This window comes from Pongo pygmaeus, chromosome 13 (assembly GCF_028885625.2).
Source record: "Pongo pygmaeus isolate AG05252 chromosome 13, NHGRI_mPonPyg2-v2.0_pri, whole genome shotgun sequence".
Taxonomy (NCBI): Eukaryota; Metazoa; Chordata; class Mammalia; order Primates; family Hominidae; genus Pongo; species Pongo pygmaeus.
Genome location: NC_072386.2, coordinates 1,246,258 through 1,255,061, shown reverse-complemented (window position 1 = coordinate 1,255,061; position 8,804 = coordinate 1,246,258). Strand labels below are relative to the sequence as shown.

Sequence of the window (8,804 nt, the reverse complement as noted above, 5' to 3'; positions counted from 1 at the left end):
TGGGAGTGTTTATGAGACTGCATCTCCCAGCAAGACCACCGAGGCATGCAGAGCCTCGCCCCTTCCTCCACTGATTAGCGCATTCTCCCTGAGCCTGATGCATGATGGGATTGTAGTGCTGCAGCCCAGTGACCAAAGGGCTGGGAATGTTTATGAGAATACATCTCCCAAAAAGCATAGCGAGAACAGCACAGGTTCACCTCTCCCTACAGTGACGCGCGCTGTCCCTGAGCAGGGTGCGTGCTGGGATTGTAGTCCTGAAGCCCTGTGACCAAAGGGCTGGGAGGAATAATGAGAAACATCTCCCAGAAAGCCCAGCAAGGCGCTCACACCCCTTTCTCTTCCTCCAGTGAGGCGGAGTGCCCGGCGCCCCGTGCATGCTGAAATTGTAGTCCTACAGCGATGTGATGAAAGGGCTGGGAGTGTTTATGGGACTACCTCTCCCAGCAAGCCCAGCGAGGCGCGCACAGACCTGCCTCTTCCTCCAGTGACTAGTGCACTCTTCCTGAGCCAGAGGTATGCTGAAATTGTAGTGCTGCAGCCCTGTGACTGAAGGACTGGAGTAGTTATGAGACTGCATCTCCCAGCAAGCCCAGCGAGGCACGCACAGCTCCTCGTCTTCCACCGGTGACACAGACTGTCCTTGAACACGCTGCATGCTGGGATTGTAGTCCTGCAGCCCTGTGACAAAAGGTATGACAGTCTTATAAAACAACATCTCCCAGCAAATGCAGTGAGGCGCGCACAAACTTCTCCTCGTTTTCCAGTGATGCAGGCTGTCCGTGAGCCAGTGCATGCTGGGATTGTAGTCTTATAGCACCGTAACCAAAGGTCAGGGAGAGGTCATGAGACTCTATCTCCCAGGAAGCCCAGCAAGGCGCACACTGCCCTGCCTCTTTCTCCTTAGACTAGTGCACTGTCACTGAGTTGGGTGCATGCTAGGATTGTAGTCCTGCAGCCCTATGATCAAATGGATGGGAGTGTTTATGAGAATACGTCTCCCAGTATGCCCAGGAGGTGCACACAGCCCTGCCTTTTCCTCCAGTGACTAGCGCACTGTCCCTGAGCTGAGTGCATGTTGGGATTGAAGTCCTGGATCTCTGTGGCCAAAGGGCTGGGAGCGTTAATGAGACTACATATCCCAAAAAAGTACAGCGAGAAGCGCAAAGCCCTCCCTCTTCCTCCAGTGACATGCGCTGTCCCTGAGCCCAGTGCATGCTGGGGCTGGAAGTGTAATCCTTCAACCCTGTGATGAAAGGGCTGGGAGGGTTTATGAGAATACAACTCCCAGCAAGCCCGGCGAGTAGCACACAAACCCGCCTCTTCCTCCAGTGACGCACAAATTCCCTGAGCCCAATGCTGGCTGGAATTGTAGTCTTCTGCCTCTTCCTCCACTGACAGGCACGGTCTCTTAGCCAGGTGCATGCTGGGACTGGAGTCCTGCAGTCCTGTGACCAAAGGGTTGGGCATGTATATGAGAATACATATCCACCAAGCCCAGCGAGGCGTGCGTAATCCCGCCTCATCCTCCAGTTAAGCGCACTATCCTTGATCTTGGTGCATACTGGGATTGTAGTGCGGCTGCCCTGTAATGAGAAGTCTGGGTGTCTTTTTCCAATTTATCACCCTATAATAGTTCACAGTACACTTTTTTAAACATTTTATTTCTTCGAATTAGTACTAATGTCCCACTTTCATTTCTTATTTTAGTATGTAAATATGCTGTTAATTTTTTTGCGTGTGTAGCTGAAAGTTTACCAATTGTTAATTTTTTGAAGAACTGAGAATGAAATTTTGGTTTTTTGGAATTCTGTTGTTTGTATAATCTGTATTGCATTTATCTCTGCTAAAATCTTCAATATTTTCTTCTTTCTCTTTGCTTTGCATCTAATTTGGTCTTATTTGTCTAATTTACTAGGTGATAAAGTGATTATTCATTTGAAATCTTTGTTCTTTTTAAATGTATTTTAGCTGCAAACTTTTCATCTTAGCACTGTTTTTGCTGTTTCCCATAACTTTTGATGTTTTGTTTACTTTTCTCTTCCTCTGTAAGTATGTTCCTACTTCCTCTGTGATTTCTTCCTTTACTTATTGGTTGTTTAAGGTTATGTTGTTTATACAGTTTTGTAAACTTTCTAGCGTTTCTTCTGTTATGGATTTAATTTGAGATCTACTATACAGCCCATCCTGGAGAATTCCCCATGTGCATTTGAGAAGAGTGTGTACTCTCTTTTGTTGGATGGAGTATAATGTATATATCTGTTAGATCAATTTGGTTCATTGAGTTAGTCAAGTCCTCTATGTCTTAATTTATCATCTATCTCATTTTTCTATTCATTACTCAGAGTGGAGTATTAACATCTTCAACTATTATTTTAGAACTGCCTATTTGTCCTTTTAATTGTGTTAACTTATGCTTTCTATATCTAAATGTTTTATTATTAGGTGTGGGTTTAAACTATTTCTATCCTCCTGCCAAATGAACATTCTATGACTATATGATGTCTTATTGTCTCTTGTAACTTTTTAAGTCTATTTTGTCTGCTATTAATATAGTCATCCCTAGTCTCTTTTTCATACTATTGGTATAAAATAATTATTTTCTTCCTTTCTTTATAACCCTCAATTCCTGTGGAAAGCTAACAGCTGCATTACTTAATTTAAAAAGCAGAGAAATCTTAAATCAATAGCTTAATGTTTGTAAAAGCATTTAAATGGAAATGAACTACACAGTCCACCAGGAACAAAGGATATGAGTTGGGTTTTAGAATAATCATGCCAAAAAGCTCTAGGAGGAAAAGCTGCTGGGAATTAGGACGGTGTTAATGGTCTTCGGGATCAAGAAGGAAATGGGGGAAATGGGGATGCTCAGGGTCAGGAACATGCTTAGGAAAAGACCCAGAAAACCCTAAGCTCTCACCTCTGTATTTTAAAGTCTGCACAATTAGAAAGTAGAGGGGCAAGGAGAGTTGTAACTTTATGCTGATTGGTAAAGCCATCTCCAACACACATACATAGACCCCAGATGAAAAAATCAGGTATTTATTTTTAGTGAGGGTTAAAAAAATCTGGAGTCTTACTATCCAATTAAGGTTTAGTGAAAATATTCAGGGAGATTTGCGTTGATCAATTCATCCTGAGGTCAAGAAAATCTTGATTTTGACATTTGGAGCCTCCAGTAAAGGACTAGCCTCCACCTAGATGTGTTCTTTGGGCTTTTGGACTCAGTGACACACTACCGGTTACACTGATTTGAAAGTCAGCTAAGAGCTTGCTGCAGAACTCCTGCCAAACTCAGTTTCACCCATAGAGGGCTAGAGCATCCCCAGCTGGTAGAAATTTTGTGCCTCCTTCAATCCTCTGAAGCAAAGCTGCTGTTTCTGTGGGGCCCCCAATTTACTGAGAATTTCCTATATGACTGGTCCTGATTCATAGATGAGTCAGGGAAGGTGAAACTTCATGATGTTCACTGGGCTGCTGTGGCTGTTTAAGCTGTGCTGGCCATACAGAACCTGAAATGAATGGTTGCTCCTCTCAAAGGTCAGAACTCAGGCTTTGGAGTAATTGCACATATTATATCTGTTTGGTTGTCTACAATGGAAACTGTAGACTGTCTGAATGTCTTTTGGGCTGCAAACCGGAAACAATCTCAGATGCTGATCTAACTGGGTCACTCATCTAGAAGTCCATGGTAAGTGTTTGTTTTCTAAAGAGTGACCACAATCAAGCTGCAGATTGAGCCTAAATCTGTGTCTAACGCAGAGTCTAATACTGCAAGCCAGACTTGGGGTTGCTGGTGAAAGTTGACCTATTTGTCTCATGGTTGAACAATTCCTAGACCATACCTAACAGAATAACCAGAAGTGGACTTTTGGCCCACTTCTTGAGATATCAGTCACCAATGTTGACATCTTCAGCATAATAGTCATCTGACTCCAGCCATACCATGTGTCCCTTGAAGCTAATCTGTGCCATCATTTAGGCTTTTGAGACCAATTGAGCTCTGACTTCGTGGCATTTTTCACCACATGTACTAAAACAAGCCAATTCTATGAAGTTCCCTCCTTTTCCACACATGTTGGTTAGATAATTTGTTGATTAGGTATGGTTTATTATCTCTTCCTGATTGCCTCCAAGATAAGGATGAAATGGTTGGGGGATCTAGGAATCTATTTCACAAACTTGGAATTTCATCCTAATAATTCCTGGGTGAAATGTCTTTCTTTCCCATAACTGCAATTCTAGGCCAGCCTGGCTTGTGTACCCTCTGAGTTGCATCCCAGCCTAGTAGCAGTTATGGGACTCCAACTTAGTTCTGGTTAAGTTTTATGTAAATATTCTTGTCTCTATTTTACCTGGCTCTACTAGATAAAATGTCTAGAAAAAAGTAGAGGGCGACTAGAATAAAGGTGAGATTATAGGTACCGGAATGAGACACACTGATTCTGTGGAGGTAGAGGGAGAAAAACAACCTGGAACCTGGGGAATGAACAACTCAGACCTCGGAAGCTATGGGAAATGGTGGGATATTAACAAATTTTTTTCTTTCTAAATAACCCCTGGTGCAACCCACAAAAGAGTCTGGAAATACTATTGGTTAGATCACACGGTAAGGCAGAGGCTGTGGATTCAGCTCCTTTTTGTCCCCACATTACCCTTAAGAATCCTTTGAGACTATTCTATCTCTCTGTGATGTAGGCATGGAACTCTAGTGGGCAGTGTGCACTCTCGGTGCCAAAGGTTCAACGCCACAGTTTTTCAGATGATGGACAACCATTGCTTTTTCCTGAAGAGGGTTAGTACCCTGTGGCTGCGCTTAAGAGGGACTCTAGACAGCATTGATTGCATTTTCTTCTTCCTCTATGAACTGGGATTTCTCCTTCTGTTTTTCTACCACCTAGAGATGAATCTGCATTTGTCAATATTTAGGTAAATCAGAGACATAAATCAGGTAAGGAACCCTGGACACAGCTTCTTCCATAGCTGGACTCTTGCCTATTTCCCTTCGCACTTTATGAGATCAATTATATTGGCACAGGGAGATACACTTAGATAGTTCTCTCAGGAGCAATTAGAGAAGGATACTTCTAGAGAAGCTGGTAGGACAGGGCAGGAGGGCCAATGAGGATCAAAGCTTATGTACAAATTTTTGAGCCTAGTTGTGTGTGGCCAACGAATCCAGGAAAGAGCCCAGATCCCTGGAAGTGATTGTTAAGAGAGGATCCATTAGATTAGAACGCTAGGGTGGGTGTTCATCCGTCACCTTCTGAGTCGGATTTTCAGGGTTAAGACTGTGGTAGGGCTGCAGAGAATTGCTTGCCTGGGAAAGCCTCTGATCAAGTGCAACATAGGTGGCTCCGGCACAGGGAGAAGTCCTCTATTTGAGGAACATTATACTTGTGTGGATGTGTCTGTGCTTTTCCTCAGCAGAGCCCCACTGACTGAATGATTGTTTGAGAATTACGAGTAAAGAGCCCTATATTACTTTGAATTTAGTAAATATTGGAACAGAAACAAACATTTTTATCTACTTTCAAATTGAATAACAGCATGAGCAACTTCCAGGGAAATGTCACAGGAGGAAACTCCGGGGCCTTGCTCATCCCCGGAAAACTTGAACATCGTGATGCAACCTATAGGGTTAACCTTATCAACACTTAGTTTTTTGCCAAATAGATTTATCTTTATAAAAAAATATTTTCATTGGACCTTTATTTTGATATATGCCATGAAGAATAAATCATTTATTTCCTTTGTGATAAGAACATCACATTTTTACACCTCATGTATAAATGATGCCATCCCCCATGTAGTTTTTATTGCTATGGCCTGAATGTTTATGTCCCCTTCCAAATTCATATGTGGATAATTTTAGGCATGAGGCCTTTGCGGAAGTGGTGAAGCCAAGAGTTCTTCATCTTCATGAATGGAATCAGTGCTCTTTCAAAGGAGGTTGAAGGGAATGCCCTTGTCCCGTGTGCAAGATGGTACCATCTATGGGGAACAAGGCTCTCACCATATACTAAATTTGCTGCTGCCTTGATCTTGCACTTTCCAGCCTCTATAACTGGGAAAAATACATTTCTGTTGTTTATCCTGTATCCTGTCTAAGGTATTTTGTTATAGCAGCCAGGAAGCACTGTGATACTTTCTTAGGCACTTTGGTCTATTTCTGAATTTTTAGTTTCAGTGACCTATGAGTTTTTTAATCAATCAAGGTTTTTCACACTGCTTGCCAGTCTTGTTTTTTTTTTTTTTTTAGAGTTCTCTTGTTTATTCTTATTTGTGTTTTTATCTATATAATATTTTATAGTAATGTGTACTTGCAATATTTAATGTTATAAATATAGGAAAAAAATTGAATTTATAAATAACTTTAAGGACAATTGATGTTGATAATATTGAGTTTTTCTGCCTAAGAATATGATACAAACTGTCTATTTGCTTATGTCTACATTCACATATTTCATAAACTTTCTATGTTTTTTCTCATATTCTGTACATATTTTTGTAATATTTATTCCTAGTTTATTTTATTCTGCTAAAAAGTAATTTGAGACACAATGAAATTGTAAAGTGTTTATTTGAGTAAGAGCAATTGAAAAATTATAAAATATCAGACAGAAAGATATTCAGTGATTCATTGACAGTGTAAGAAGCAAGTATATATTGGAAAAATGTAGAAACAAAGAAATCATTTGATTGGTGGTAGCACAACTTTTTTAATTGTTTTTTGTTTGTCTGTTTACCTTGTTGAACAGTTTCTATTTATATAAGGTCGTTGGCTGCACCGGATTGGTTGACCTTCATTTCTGTTTTTTGAATAGGCAGCTACAAGAAATAATTTAAGTTTTGCTTATATTTGCAAATCAAGGAAGGTTGAGATCATTTATGAGACCTAACTAATTTTGTCTGCTCAGAGATTATTGAGACATGATCTCCATTTTAATTTTCTTCAACAAATTTTTCGTACTTTTACTTTCTATTCAAACTGTAACTTATAAATTATTATTGTTGTACATATGTAGGCCCATGTTGTGTATGCTTTGAAGACCTGTCCTCCGTTCAAACTCATTTGTATTATGTTATTATTAAATTTGCCCCGTTTATTGGAATTATAAACTGCAATCCCCCAACAACAAGAGGTATGAGCTCTGAGGACATAAGAATAAAGATGAATCAGAAGTGAAAACAGTTCTCCAACCCGCACATGCAGTAAAAAACAAATTTCACATGGATAAAATGAGTAATTATCTAAAATTTAAAATATCCTGTAAACATTAATGTTTATCTCATTACTATGTAATATGGAAATTACAAGACAAAAAAATCCAAAGACTTATTGTTTAAATATAAATGAAGCTTTTTATATGATGAAACAGTCCATAATTTAAATGTAAAAAGCCAATAGGAAATATATGAAATAAAATAAAATTATATGTAAAAGTGACAATGCCTATGTTAGATTTAATACTATCTTACAATAAAATAAGTTGAAACCTACAAAATGGAAGAAAGTTTAAAATTAGGGAGATATTATCAGCCAGGTGAAGAGTCAATACATATGTCAGTAAGCATTTAATGTATTTTGTCTTAGATTTTATATGAAATAATAAAAAGTAAGCAAACCAATAGCAAGGTAATTTCACCCTGATTGATTCAAAATGAAAAAATATTAATAATTCTCCATTAGAAGTTGGATTTATGGATTGGCCTCATGCTGCATTCAAGGCACTTTGGCCAGGACCCAACACTCATTGCCAAGAGTCAGCAGGCTAGAAGTTTGCTTTTAAGATGTTTCCCGGCCTGCGACCAAGACACTTTGTCCTTACTACTTCCTCAACTCTGACATAGGTTTTGCTGATATAAATGCAAACCCAGCTCTATACCTACCAAGCATCTACGTGGCTAGAGCTGCAAATGGAGCATTTAGGCAATAGGCAAGAGGTCTTCCTAGGTTTCCAAACAGACTTTCTAGAATTTCCGAAAAATACTGACATTGTCTTTTTCAGACCCCATCTCCAAAAGAGAATCAGAGAGGCGGTCTGGAAGCCATTTAGAATCCCCAGCCCCCAACCTAGTAGCAATGGACTTGGATACAAAGAGGCAACCTACTGACCTCAAAGACACCTGCCCAGATTCTGGGCATTGAATTCTTGCCTCCCTAAGAAAGATCTCATCTGAGTCACATCAAAGCCCACACTCTTCTTCAACGTTCACCTTCCAGACACGTTCCAAAACAGCGCCTCAGAATTGTCTTGAGATGAAACAAAAGGTGATGAAGCTCCAGGTTTGGAATACCTGCCTCATTCCTCACTCCTGAAAAGTCTACACCTGCTGGTTAGAACTCTCACACCTTAGGAGCCCAGCCTCTCAGAGTGCATCCTCTAATAGGACCTCCTGGCCTTTTCCTCCTTGGAGGAGAGTGCCCAAGAATATGGAATACATGGCCTCCACTCTCACATGACTTGATTGACTGATGAACTGATGTCTGAGGAGGAAAAATATGTAGGGAACAACCTGGGTCTTGTGAATCCCTGTTCCCCAGCTATGATGTCTGTGCAAATGGAGGGAGAATCCCCACGTATTACTGGGTGGTAGACAGACACTGCCTAATAAAATTAAGTAAATGTAAGGTGACTTGAAGTGGAATTTATCATATGTCATATACAAAATTTTAGTTGGTGAACTTTAAAAACAGTCACAATTTGTAAGGCATTAAAATATAATTTTAATAGGAAACTATGAAAATTATCTGCACTTGGTATGTAAATGATTGAGTTAGGGGTAACTATCTGAAGGTA

At 40.1% G+C, this 8,804-nt stretch overlaps 1 long non-coding RNA gene across 1 annotated transcript; it reads left to right on the top strand.

Annotated features, from left to right (window-relative positions):
- The first annotated feature begins 217 nt into the window (after window positions 1-217).
- On the top strand, window positions 218-8,391 carry LOC134737989 (uncharacterized). The gene is made up of 2 exons (XR_010123462.1): window positions 218-693; window positions 8,013-8,391. It is a non-coding gene; the product is annotated as an uncharacterized LOC134737989 (long non-coding RNA).
- Window positions 8,392-8,804: the final 413 nt, after the last annotated feature.